Source organism: Anser brachyrhynchus, assembly GCF_964034855.1.
Source record: "Anser brachyrhynchus genome assembly, chromosome: 1".
Taxonomy (NCBI): Eukaryota; Metazoa; Chordata; class Aves; order Anseriformes; family Anatidae; genus Anser; species Anser brachyrhynchus.
Window position 1 is genome coordinate 209,262,604 of NC_137694.1, and position 13,973 is coordinate 209,276,576.

At 46.0% G+C, this 13,973-nt stretch overlaps 1 protein-coding gene across 10 annotated transcripts in view; it reads left to right on the plus strand.

The window, feature by feature from the left end:
- Positions 1-13,973, plus strand: part of LOC308187921 (serine/threonine-protein kinase PAK 1) — a 115,515-nt gene that overhangs the window by 371 nt on the left and 101,171 nt on the right. For 7 of the 10 annotated variants that reach the window (XM_080576342.1, XM_080576351.1, XM_080576346.1 and 4 more), the window contains one exon: positions 7,334-7,457. The exons of the other annotated variants lie outside the window; for them this stretch is intronic. The gene's annotated coding sequence lies outside the window, so the exon portion shown is untranslated. Of the gene's footprint in view, positions 1-7,333; positions 7,458-13,973 lie in introns of those variants that run through there. 10 annotated transcript variants of the gene reach the window in all.

Consider the following 13,973-nt stretch of genomic DNA (forward strand, 5'->3'; position numbering starts at 1 on the left):
GGTTTTTTTTTTTTGGGGGGGGGGGTGTTTGGGGCAGAGGATGGGGAGAGGGAGCTCGGGGTTCAGCCCTGGGGTTTGTTCAGCACCCCGTCCTGAATGGGTGACCCCAAAGAGGCGAGGAGCCGAACCCATGGGGGGACGCAGCACCTTGGGGGTCCTTTGGGGGTGGCTGGTGAACGGGGATGAGGAGGTGGGAGTGTGTCTGGCCTCATCCCCCCCACCCACCTCCACGTGCGTGTCCGAGATCGTGGCTTTTTGCCATTAAAGTCCTTAAAAGCAAAGCTGGGCTTGGGATCGGGGCGTCATTCACGCTGGAAGGGACCTTCCGAGGTCTCCAGCATCCCGCTCGGGGCTTCTGCCCGTGAGCGGGACAGGAGGGACCCTGCGGGGATGGCTGCCACCTCTGGGTGCTCTTGGGAGAGCCCCAAGGCCGAGCTCCTGGGGCTGCAACTCTCCTCCTTTCCCTGTGTCCCGATCCCCAGCTCTCCCACGCCTGCAAAATCCCCGTTCTTGCTGCTTTTGTTGCTGGGCTCCAGCGATCCCGATAAACGGGGAGAGCTGCCTCCATCCGCCTGCGTGCCGTGGTGTGTCGGCTCCTGCTGAGCGTCGCTGCCTCTTGATTCACACCTCACCTCCAGGAGGTCTTCTTCAGGAGCAAGGTTTATTAATAAATAGATGTCAGGACCTCACTCCTTGCTGGGGATTTGGGACTGGGTGGAAAGCGCGCACTTGATGGGGTGATGAAGTACACCGCGTGTCTCTACATATTATATATCGTATAAAGAACAGGCGTAAAAAGATGTTCAGCCGAGCTTTTTAAAGTGAAAGCCAGGCGTTGCAGCTGGGTGAAACGGCTGTGTCGGGCACGGGCGGAAGGGGGTTTGTTGCCTTTGCTCGCAGTTCGCTCTTTGTACAGTGACTCACGGCTGCCTCTCGCCGAATTGCCTCCCCTTTTCCCATACCTGGCGTTTCCTGGTGCTGCACCGCTCTGACAGCCTTCAGCGGGGGGTCTCGCTCGCGGCTTTTTGGGATGAGGCTGGCAAAAACTCCTCCTGGTGGAACAATCCGTGCGGGTGTCCGCTTAGAAATGACTTTTCCCTCTGCGTTTTCTGCGGATTAGTCAGAGAAGGCAAGCACGTCTCTGCAGGGAGAACGGGCAGCACAGAGGAAACGTAAATGGGGCCGAACGCTGAATTTGTTAAGCTGAGGGTTGCCCCTGTCTCTTACTCTCCAGCTGTGATATGCAGGGCAGATAAGTTGAGGGTGCGAAACTCCGAAGCCGGGCGGGTGTTCAGCCTTCCTGAGCCCTGCGGGGAGAGGCTGTTTCAAAAGAGGTGATATAGCTACTGCTCCTGGACTGGGAAGTGAAAGCCAAGGGTAAAATTGAAGAGAAAAATGCTCTTTTGTAGCATGACAGCGAGAAATCTTTGAATACTGTGTGCGCCGCTTATTGCTCAGAGAAAAAGGGGAGGAAATGTGAAGCTTTCGGCTCACGCTCTTCATCACGGGGGTATTGGAAGAAACGTGTGACAACCCACGGGTAACTTCCACGAGTGAAAATATATTTCGTGTTTATTATGGTTTTGACTGACTTGTTTGCCGTAGGCTGAAAATGCTAACTTTTTTTTGGCCTAAAAGGTCAAAGAACTCTTTGATTTCTACTGATTCTTGTGGATCCTTTTCCAGGTCTGTGCAGAGCTTTCCTCAGCTTTGACTACAAAAGCATGAATTTCACCCGGTTTGCTAACTCGATTTTTTTTTTTACTCTAAATATGAGTGATCTTTGGTGTGGCTTCTTTCTCTCTTTTCTGCACCTGTCTCACTTCCTAGGTGTGGGACGTCTCGTAATTTCAAAACCGTAGCTGTTACGGCCCAGTTTCTTTATGTTTTAAGGGTGTGCAGAACCACCTAGGGCTGAAGCAGGCTTTTCTCAGCAGCAAAATGCAGAAATGATCGAGAGCTCCACCCTTCAAGCGATCGGGGTTTACAGTTCATCCTGTCAACCACAGCTGATAAGAGAAGCAAGTGCACTTTGTAAGGAGCCTGCAAAACAACCCCTCTTTGTGAGGAGGCGCAAGAAACAGGCTGGGGCCGAGCATCTATAAAGAAAACACGTATTTCTTTAAATCTTAGTCATTAGGCCTTTGACACATACAAGGATATCTCTTGTTGGCTTGTTAACCTCTGTGGGAAGGCAAAAGAGTGTTGTGTGCCAGATTTGTACTGTCTGAGAGCCCTTTTTTCTGTGCTGGGCAAGGAGCTGGGCTCGCATGTTCGGCCTGTGCAAGGAATTGGGGAGAACGTAGATACGTTCTGCTTGAGGTTGGCACTTGCTCGTACGGAGAAAATTATATGGGCTGCTTTGTGTATGCCCTTGCACAGTTCTCACCTGGGGGAAACTGCTTTGAACCCCCGTTCCCGGAGATGATGGGGTCCCTTCAATCCAGTGGGAGCAGAACCGGGGCCGTCAGCAGATGCTCACTTCTGCGGCATGTAAAGCCAGCATGATCGATCCCTCCCTTCTGAGCACGTGATGCTCTTAGGAATGGCTAGCTTCAAAACCCCTGACGCTACTTATGCTAACCAAGCTTTTACTCAAACTTAAGGCCAAGCTTGAAATTCCTGAGCTTGGGTGCGGCTGTGCGTGGCACGCGTAGATGGGGACCCTGGGGCTGCGAGGGGCAGCGCTGGCGACAAGGGCTCCTGGCCTCGTGCAGGGGAGGATGCTTATTTTTGTCCTCTCCTTCCCTGGGCACATCCTCAGAGCCGTCGATGCAGCCTGGGTCCTGCCATGCTGTGATTTTCTGTTTTATGCTTTGCTCTGGCTCCTTTTCAGCACACGGCAGTGGCTGAATGTCGCGGTTTGGGGACCCTTCGTGGGAGTCCCTTGATGACAGTATCGCTGCTCAGAGCTCTCCGTATCATCCGTAGAAAGGAAAAAGGCCCTTTTAGGACAGGCTGTGTCTCATCCTCCAGTAGGCGTTTTAAAATAGGTCAGGGAGTTGCACTCTAAAAATGCTGATGGCTCGTTGTACTCGTCGCCTGCTGTACCGCCGAGCGCTGCGGTGTATGAGGCAGGTAGCTCAGGGGAGCTTCTCTTACCCGTCTCAGTTTGGGGATGCACCAAATCCTCTGCTGAAAGCACCGGATTCTCACAGCTTTCCTGAGTCCCCTTCTTTTTAGCAATTGTTTGCTTGGGCTAGGGGAGGGGAAACAAAAAAAAAGCCACCTGATTAAGTGCGTTTCCAGGGGAATCTGATGAAACAGTGGAAGTATTGAGGTCTGGTTTACGTACCGATATACTTCTGGTAAATTGTTTGGGCTGTGGAAGAGCTGTTTAAACTGGCAGTCCATGTGCTCTGGCTTCCTGTCATATAACCAGCGATGGCCATTCTCTATCTCTTTCATCTTGTCTGAGACACAGGTTAAACAATAACTGTACTTCCATGGTTTCTTTCCATCTTGCCATCCGTGCTCTTTGGACCTGCTATAAAGCCAGTTTATTTCACCCTTACCACCAGTATTACTGCCTTAAAGTCACTTTTCTTCCTACATCTAGTCTAGCATCAGTGAAGTCGCGAAGTTGCAAATGACGTGTCCATTTATCATCTCAGGTTTAAAAAAAAAAAAAAAAGAGAAAAAATTGCTGATGGGATAGAAGTAAAGTCCTATTTGGGGAAAAAAAGACCAATTCAGAAGATTGCCAAAGCAGTACACAGGTGTAGTTTCTGAAAAGGAAATAATTCCTCCTACAATAGTCCTTTGTGATCCCGATTAAAGTATAAGAGGCATGGCACGTGATAAATTGTGCCTACCTTGAAGTATATGACACAGAGCTGCAAACATCTCCTTGTTCTTGGCCTTTAGCTATGGGACTGCGAGCAAACCGAGTGGCAAATACACATTGTGTACAAGTAGGGCATAAAGCACTGCTCTGTGTTTTGTTCTCGTCTTTTTCCATAAAATTAGTTCATACATGTAATCTAAATGGATAATGGGGGAGGAAAATAATTACTATTTGTATTGTATGTGTTCTGGGGGCAGGAAGAGTCACCTGGGTTTACCCTAAAGCGTTGTCTCCTGCTCGTATGAGCTTGATGTACATACTGTCCACAGTTTCCAGGTGATGTAAAGTCGTGGCATTGCATGACTTTACAGATGGCAGCTGTTGGAAGGAAAATCGAATACAAAAGGTTAAGACACAGTCTGGCCAACTGGCTTCTTAAGGAGTAACAGCACCGCTTTGGAGCTACTTTCTGCGAGTAGGGCTTTGAGCTGTCAGTTCTTGCAATGACTGTAAGTTTCACAAAAGTATTTTATGTGATGGCTCTTTTGATGGAGCACGTTCCTTAGGGCTTACATCCTATTCATGAAACAGGAGCTGGAGTGAGAAATATCTTTCACTTGAACTGGTGTCTTACTGCAAATGTTCTTTCTCCTCCTTTACCTACAGAAAGCTTTGTATAACATGAAACACATTATTGTTTCTTTAGCATAAAGGGTTTCCAATATATTTTCTGCACTAGCACATTACATTCTCTGCTGATCTTAAGGTATGAGTCTCTTGGCCACTTAACTCAAACTCCTCGGAAAAGTGATTCCTTTTGTAAAAAATGGATTTATTTTCCGAGCTATCTGTAAGTGAATGTTCCTTGGTTTCACTCACAAGTTTAATTTAAAGGCTTTGTGCCAGGATGAATCTATCATTTGTCTTTAGTAGGTATTTCAAGGATGTCTTACTTCAGTCTTGCTTTGGAGAAGCTACGTCAGAGCTGAGTGTCGACTTGTGCCCATCTGTAATTCAGACTTTCTTGGGACGAAGGATAAACTGGTTTCCTCCACCAGCAAGCAGGTCCCAGTAAATCCAGTCTGTGCTACTGAAGCTACTGGGTTTCTTTCAGCTCAAGGCCCTCTTCCTTTGCCGCATGCGTTTGGGGCCATTGCTGAGCTCTGTAACTCTCTCTGTTGAGGTAGAAAGAAAAAAAAAAATGAAGCCAGGCTTATAATGTATCCTTTGCTTATTCTAGTTCGTTAAACTGCTCACCTGAGTCTGAACTCAGACATTTCTTCACAATAAAAGATGAATTTAACAGCTGCAAAGACCAGGGAGTACATAGCACAAAAAGGAATTAGCAGCAAATGGGCACATAAGAATTTGAAATGCAATATTTATTAGTTCATTAAAATTAATAAGACACTCAATTATAAAATATCCATTACATTTTGCAGTTCTGGAAATAGAACAATTTCCATGTCCTTATCCTTTCAGGAACACCTCACTCAAGGCGAATTTTAGCATCGTTTCCTTTGCTAACCACAGAATGTGTTAACTCTTACTGTAGCCCAAGTTTGTCTGCGTTTTATTTAGTAAAACGTTGTTTTTAGTAGACCACTGTTTCCAATAAACTGGCAGACTTAGTCATAGTATGTACTGGCTAAAAGTTGTTTTAATTGAGAGTGGGTAATTCAGTATATCACTGAAATAATGACTCCATAGTTAAGGTCAAAAGGCAGCTATTCAAACACTGATCAAGTTTTAGAAAATCAGACAAATCTATTTGAAAACAAAGCATATTGAGGGAAACTTAAGCTCAGGAACTCAAGAAACAAGTTTGGGAAAGGGAATGTTCATAAAAAGGAAGCGTGTCACATTTTTGTTTGTTATTCAGAGATATGTTATATATCCGTTATAACACAGAAATGTAGTTTTCACGCTACAGATTTGTTGCTCTTGTGGAAGTTTAAATGACTTTAGGCTTAATTCCCAACGTGAATCTCTGTTTTTGTTTTTACTACGTGTCGTACTTTGTTCAAATAATCTCTCTAATAAAGGATTTCCTGGAGATGGTTTGAAGCACTTGACTCTTGGCACTTTTTGCTGAAATGAGAAATTGCGGTAGGAATACTGGGTTTCCGTGCAGGAGTGGGGTGGAGGAAGATGAAGACACGAAACGAAGACCCTGGAGTGATTGTTTAGTACAGATTCTCTGAGGGCTGTACTGAACGGCGCTTTTAATGGATGTGGTCACCGCTAATTTTTTTTTCCCCACAAATGTTTGATTCGATCGTACTGCTGGACTGCCCAGGAGAGCTAACTTTCCTGCTGAAACCACAGAATGCTAACCACAACTTAGAGCTCACATCCCCGTTTGGCCTTGCTGTTGTGCTTGTCTTCGGTCCCGCTTGGGAATAAGACGCGGGTTCAATTTCAGCCTTGCTTCTGTGGCATTGCAACAGATGATAATGGGAAAGCTCTGGGAGCTGAGCTAAGAGGGGCAGCCTGGAAATGGATGGTGATCGTGCTCCATAACCCTTCATTTAAAGCATCCGCTTTCCGATAATCAAACTGCTGAGGTTCTTTGGTAAAATGCATGCATGTTGTGGGGGTGTGTTAAGGTGTTTGGTCTTTCTGGTAAGCTCCAAGCTTCTGGGGATGAGAAAGCTATGCAAAAATCTGTGTCACACAAAGGAGACTTCTCCCACTCCTATCCGTAGATAAAAATGTCAGAAATTGAGCCAAATGTTCCTTGAAGACTTAAATAATGAGATTGAAGCATGGCTGAGCCTCCAGTTCCTAATTTTGGGTGGGAAAGTGAGGGTGTCTAATGCATCTTAACTTTAGTTTAGTATAGATTAGTCCTGCACAATCACCAAAATCTTCCCTGGGTAGCCTTACAGAAAGCCAGAGAGGTTGTGAAGGGATGAAGGAAGGGAGGAACTGCAGCACCAAGTGACAGCAATTGTATCACAGTTATATTGATCTAATAAAAAAAAAATCTTTTATAATTTCTGGCTCTTCGAATTTCTCATCGTTGCATCAGCCTACATGTCTCGGTAATAAGGTGACAGGTAAAAATTGCAGTCTCTTACCTTACAAATTCTTCTCCTATGCGATTTTTGACTCTCTCGATAGCAGAGATAATAATTAAAAAGGCTGTACGAAACTCAAAAGAAGCAGCAGAAGTCTCCTCCACTATTAAACCAGTGCCAAAAAGAATGAAAGAATGGGAACAGAACTACTTTTCCTGTCTGGCTTTAATCCCTAGCTCCCTTGCTCATGTTCATGCTGTCTGAACAAGATTTTGAAGACATTCGTATGAGCAAAATTAAGCTGATGCTGTATCTTGATGAGGCTGTAGCCTGGCAGTGTTGGACTGCTGTCTCTCCTTTCATATCTGGGAGCACTGGCAATCCTATTAAATGTAACTCGGTGTGTATGTGGGAACTAACTTTTCTATTCCTTCTGTATGTTTTTTTTTTCCACCCTCTGTTTCCATTCCTTAATGATATCTCTTAAAGCCTGTCTTTTTTTTTTCCTTCTCCCTTCCTACAGTAACCTTGTTCGTCTCCTGTCGATCTTTGCTTTCCCTGGCCGCCGTCGAGACTGATGAGGAATGGAGTCCTAAAACATCTGCGATCGTGAAGATGCCGGGCACACGCAGATGAGCAGCAGGGAGGTAGTGTGTTTTGTCTTCCACCCCAGTAAGAAGCAGCTGCTCCAGGGCTTGGGAGGGGGATAAAGGTTGGATAGGGGGAAGAAACCTTAGGCTCGTTGAGTTCCTCTATCAGGAAGGCAATTTTGCTGATGGGGTACCTGGAAATCTCTAAATGTGGGGATTTCATTCGGACGGGCTGAGGAGGTGAGGGTAGGGCTGGGAATGGCTTTCTTCTTCAAGAAAAAAAAAAGGCAAAAAAGCTCGGATTCCTCCAAGGCTTTTCTGGAAGCCAGCAAGAAGAACACAGCCGTTATATTCTTCTGTGTAGGCTGCCTTTAAAGGGAGGCAGACGGTCATAGGCAGCATTTGAATTCTAGGTTCAATAAAGGCACTTCCTCCAGTTAGACAAAGCAAAACAGTGTCAGTTTTTAGCATTAAACAGTATCTAAATGCTTCAGTGACTTGTCATCAAGTGACTCACTGCACTGTCATAGTAGGACTTCTGGCTTTCACATGGAAGTGGTACTTGCTGAAACAGCATCCTGCCAGCTCGCGGTAACAGTCTCCCCTCCCAAAACTTGTTTCTGATTTACTCATCGTGAAGAGGGGTTTTGGAGGGCCAGGGCAGGAGAAAAAAAAGCAAGTATAGGTTTAAAGATCAGATATCTCATTACCTCTTTTCGTTGACTTTCAAGTGCCAGCTTTTTCATTTGGTCTGTGTTTGTGTCTCTGAAATGTGTCCACGAGTTGCAAAAGAAAAACATTCAGAAATGATGAGCTGGCCTTATTTGTAAGAGTTCAGTCATTTTCTTGGTCCAACCAAAAATATCTTTTCTTGTGTGCTATGACCACTTTTAAAGTTATTGTCTGTTTAAAAAAATGCTAATGTTGAAATGATCTCAGCTTGAGTTTTCTTCATCTCCTGCAGCTGATTATGGGATTGCAAGGATCATGATTTCTTTTTTCTTTAAATAAAAACATCAGATTTATTTTAGATGCCCCTTGCTTTTTTAGGAACCAGTCCTTTTGTAACACTAGGTACATCCTGCAAGAGCCCTTCCTGCCATCTGATCCAATACTTATTCATCCTGGGACTTGGTCCAAATGCCACCAACAGTGCTCGTGAGAGCTGTTTTTTGTTGTTGTTATTTTTTTTTTGTCACTTCAGAAAAATGTGGTCACATGCCGACATGTGGCATAAATGCATCAGTATGCGGTTCGGGAGATAGTAGTGATAGAGATTAAAACAATCTTATCCAAGCGGCAAGTGGCTTTATGCTCTTAACGTCATACTTACTTCTGTCATCAAGCTTCATGTTTAATATTACAGTGCATGTCTTGAGTATCTGCTGATGTTCAGTTGCTCTCTGAATCCCACGCTGTTATTTTGGCTCAGTATCCAGGAGCAGTGACTTCAGCAAGGTGATCTCATCCTGCTTGCGGTGTAGCTGTGTTTGGTTTTGAAGACTTGAGATCATAAAATCTGTTCCACCTGTACCTCATGTACTGGCATAGGTAAATCCCCTGACATGTGTGATGTCTGGTCTGTCTTCTTCTTTTCCTGAGAATTCATGTGCTTTGCTGGTGGGGCTCTTATTAATGTTTTTCTTTTCACTGGGATATCAATGGGGTGAGCAGTAGAAGGCTTCTACAGCTTAACTTGTGTGAGCTTCTGCATAAAAACTGTTTGACCTCTCTGTAAGAGCTGTGATCCTAAATTTTCTAATGAACTAACCCTACAAATTCAGAAGGAAATAATCTGTGGTTGACTTTGCATTCTTCATGATTAACAGATTAGAAACTTGTGTTTGCTTTTTTTTTTTTTTTCCAGAAACCAACCCTCCCCTCCTCCCCATCTCATCACAAAGCTATAAAGGGAGGATGTGGCTGTTGGCAGCCGTTTTCCTTTTGATGTGGTCAACTAAAAATGAATATTAGAAGCATAACTCTGAATCTGCATTTTCTTGGAGACTGAGGGCACGATGAAAGGACAGGACAGTTCCCTCTCCACCTGCTGGGAGCGTGCTCTTTGCTTGAGTTTTTGTGGGGGGCTGTGATCTGGGGGTGAAGCTTGACACGGCTGAGCTCATTTAGGCCATCCAAAGGCAAGGGTGCTTTTCCCTTTCAGCACTTGGATGTGAGCTGACCTGGCAGAAACTTAACAGCAACATGAGTGAATCAGAGAATGGTTTGGGTTGGAAGGAACCTTGAAGCTCATCTCATTCCACCCCCTGCCATGGTCAGGGACATGTCCCCCCAGCCCAGGCTGCCCCCAGCCCCACCCAGCCTGGCCTTGGGCACTGCCAGGGCTGGGGCACCCCCAGCTCCTCTGGGCAGCCTGGGCCAGGGCCTCAGCGCCCTCAGAGGGAAGAATTTCTTCCCAACGCCTCCCCGAAGCCTCCCCCCTGCCAGGCTCCAGCCGGTGCCCCTCGTCCTGTCCCCCCAGCCCTGACAAAGAGTCCCTCCCCAGCTTCCCTGCCCCCCCTGCAGGCCCTGGCAGGCCGCTGGCAGCTCTCCCCGGGGCCTTCTCTTCCCCAGGCCCAACACCCTGCATGTGGCTGTAGTGTAGTACTGAAGATCCTGGAGCTGTCTGTGGGTTTGAAACCTTGATATAAGGGCTGTAAGACATGAAGCTAGATCTGGTGGCTTCTCAGGACTAGTTCACAAGTAACTGCCTTTTTAATCTTGAAAGAGCTCTCTTCTTTGAGGCACCTGCTGTGTGTAGCTTTTGATTTTTGTTATTTTGTTCTTAACTTCCTCTACCCCGGAGGTCTCTGAACCTGTACCACCTGCCCATCCAACTCCTGCTGGTCTTGCTTATGCTCAGTAGCTGAAAGTCCTTGGTACAAAATGGATTTTGACTTTCTGACTACTTTTCTGTCTTTAATAAATACATTTGGGAGAAGGAGCTTGACAGAAAATCACAACGGGAACATAATATTTCTGCCCGCTCCCCCTCCGCTGTTCTCTTCTGTTTCGATCCTTCTTAGATTCGTGGAAGCACAATGCTTGTAATCCCTGAATCCCTGCCATTTGGGTTGGAAGGGACCTTCAGGATCATCTACTTCCACCCCCCTGCCATGGGCAGGGACACCTTCCACTAGACCAGGTTGCTGAAAGCCAGCGAAGCAAGGACTTCCAGGCTTTGACTAGGGAGTGCTTTCAAAATGCACGTGTTGGTGTAGCAGAGAATTTTTGGGGTTTCCTATCGTTTGCCTGCATAGTATCTCGTGAGCATTATATGCTTTCTAGTAATCAGGTGATTCAAAAATGAAAGGATGCTTTCCACAACAAGTTATAAGCTTTCATCTGGGACCAAACATCTTGTTGGTGTCCTGCTGAAACATTGATTTTAATCCAAGACAGAATTAAGTTGCTAATACTGCTGCCAGTCTAACTGACATTATTAAATAATCCTGATGGTGTCCTGTGCGCCTTCCACCTTGCAGTCCTTTGGTTCATAACTGAAGTGGCGTAGTGCAGGAGTCATCTCTTCTACAAATGATTTTGGCTTGTTCACTGAGGTGCTGGCATTCTCTGTCACCTTCCACCTAAAAGCTGTCCATAAAGCCTCCCAGGGAGAATAAACTATGATGGAGAGGTAAAGTGCTTTCTTCTGTAGTGCAGGTGTGAAGGGCAACACAGAAGCAGCAGGCACAAGGGTGAACAGGAAAACACAAATCTGAATAGCCTGAAATACGTACAGAGACTGGCAATATTTGCGCCGTAGCCAGGATGAAACCAAGGTGAAAAATTTTCGGGAACTGTGCAGCAGGCGTTTGGTAAGATCTGCTGAACGTGAAGGAACAACAACGAAAAAAATCTGGTCATTTTTTTTGGTAACCTGGGGACATAACTCTGTTAGTAGCACGTGGGTTTCAGTGGGAACATTCAGGGACTGTCTTAGCAGCACTTTGAGTGCCTAACCTTGAGAACAAAAGTGGAGTGTTTCATGTGGTTACATACTAAAAGATGTGGGTAGGCATCTAGTGGGAATCCAGAAAGCGCGTGGGTGCATGATTCCCTCGGAAGCTGCTGGGATTTGGCACATAAGCTGGTAAAGTATTTTTAAAAACTCTTAAATATCTTTCTGAAAATTGGGTCTGATGTTGTTACTTGGTGTGAGGGGTGAGGAGATTTTTTTTTTCCTGAAGTAATTGCCATCTTTGATCCTTTCTAATTTTTAGTAGGATGAAATTAAGGAAAAGCAACAGGAATGACTGTGTGGCTAGCGAGATTGACTCAAAAGGAAGGTAAAAAACTATATACGTGTAGTTTTATAAATTGAGGAGGGCAGGACTGTTTATGGGCTTCTGAAAGGTACATGAGGCAAGGAATGGAGGGTGTGGAAGAAGGAAACTCTTTTGGTCACTGCTCTGTGCAGGCAGGTAGCTCCGCGTGGCCTCATCTGAAAGGACTTCACTGACCTTGTGTTGGTGCTTGGGGTGTCTCAGGGACGTGGTAGTGACAAACAGAACTGCTTTAGTACTTCAGGCAGGGTAAAACATGTAAAGCTGCAGTTGTTGGCACCCCTGACTGCATGACATCTGTCAGTGTCCTCACAGCAGCTTGCACAAAAGTTGTTTTCCATGACAGCCAGCCTCTCTGACGAGGAGGAGCTCAGACAGGAGCCACCCGTGCCTTAGTCCTCACTTGCTCCTGTCCCAGACTTGCATTGTCAGTGCTTGGATCTGCACCCTGTGTCGAAGGAGAGCTGGCTGCCATGGTGACCCACGTTAATCTCGACGATCTCTTTGTGGTATCTGAAACCTCCTGCAAAGGCCCGCCAGGAAGGAATGGGCAGGGTGGCAGCCGTGCCAGGGCACAGGGTGGTGTGAGGGGAGCGCAGGCCCGGCGGGTAGTCCTAACAGCCTGCCTTGGGACTGCTCCCCAGAGACATTAAGGGCTTGCTTTTTATATCCGTTAGGATATAGAAATTGTATTATCCATCGGGGTGTAATCCGTTAGGGGGTGCACTTGGGGGGTGCATGGTGAGAAAGGTGTAAAAAGGTCTCTTGGGGTTGATATAGCCCTGGCAGAGGATTGCTTGTATCAGTGTTAAATGCTGAAGCTAGGGATGTTCCTACACCAAACATGCCATTTATAGCGGGTAGGTCAGAAATATGAAAGAAAATTAAACCAAGTAGCTAAGTTAGATGTTAATAAGTCACCAGGGCTGAGTGGCATTCAACCAGAGTCCCGAGGAACTTGAATGTGAAACTGCAGGGCTGCTGCCCAAGCTGTATCGTTTATCACTGCAGACCGCCACTGTGCCAGAGGACTGGGTTTTTGCCAGTGTAATTCCCATCTATAAAAAGGACTCTGGAGGGGATCCTGGGAACCGCACACTGAAGAGTCATACTACCACTTTTTAGGAATGGGAAAGTCAGAAATAAGGAACAGGGGGATAAATGTTTGCTGCTGGGAAAGAGTCAGTGTGGCTTCCGAAAACGAAAATCCTGCTGCGCTACCCCCATGAAGTTCCGTGGAAAGAAAGGGGTTAAAGTGGATGCAGTATATTTGGATTTTCAGAAGACTTTTGTCACGGTGTGAAGCTGCTACAAGGTTTGAGGAAAGGTTGTCTTAGTGTTTGAAAGCCACATGAGTAATAGGAAGTAAAATACTGGGTATAATTTTGCTTTTCAGGACGGAAAGGGAAACGTCACCATGCAGCAGCAACCAAAAAAGCTACTGTATTCATCAGGGACGGGATGAATGGTGTAATTTTGCTATGGTATAAGCGCTTGGTGCACCCACATCTCATGTCTGGTGTGCAGTTCTGGTCTGTACATCTGAAGAAGGGTACAACGGAGTAACAGAAAAGCAGCTGAAAGGGTCGAAGAGATGGGCCGCGTTCCAAGGAGAGGCGAAAAAAGCTGGAATTCATCTGTCAGTGAGGAGGAGGAGGAACCTGGGTGAGGTTTAAAGGATAAAGTCAGCACACAGACCTGAGTGTGAAACTTGTCCATCAGATCCCATGCAGTTACAACCAGGGGAAATTTTGATAAAACAAGAAGGGGGTAGATTTGAAAACAGATGGAAGAGTGTACCAGTGCTGTGGAGAAGAATTAGTGCAACACGGCCTCGAAATAGGTGGAATTTGGTCACAGGCTTTGCAGCTCTTACCTGTGCAAGGCAAATCCCACCTGCATTGCCTTTGCAAGAGTCTGTGTGACCTTCCTTTCCCCAGAGCTCTCTTCTGCAGCTTTTTGGAGGAAGCGATTATCCAGGTGGCTGGCAAGCGTTCGGCACTCCCTTGTGTGCGCGCTGAGTTTTTTTTTAATTATAAGCGACTTATCCCTCATAGAAGTGTTTTTTTTTTTTTTTTTTTTTTAATGCTGCCTTCAGCAGGGTGTGCATATGAACTCTATTTTAATTAAGGGCGAGGAATCTGCTTTACATAACTCTATCCCAGATTCTCATGAGAGAGTGAAAACAGCCCCGAGGGACTGATGAAGAGGCCAGCAGAATCGGTTGCCTCACAGATGGGAGGCCTGATTCTCATTTCTCAGGTCCTCTCTAGCTGTGGGACTCACC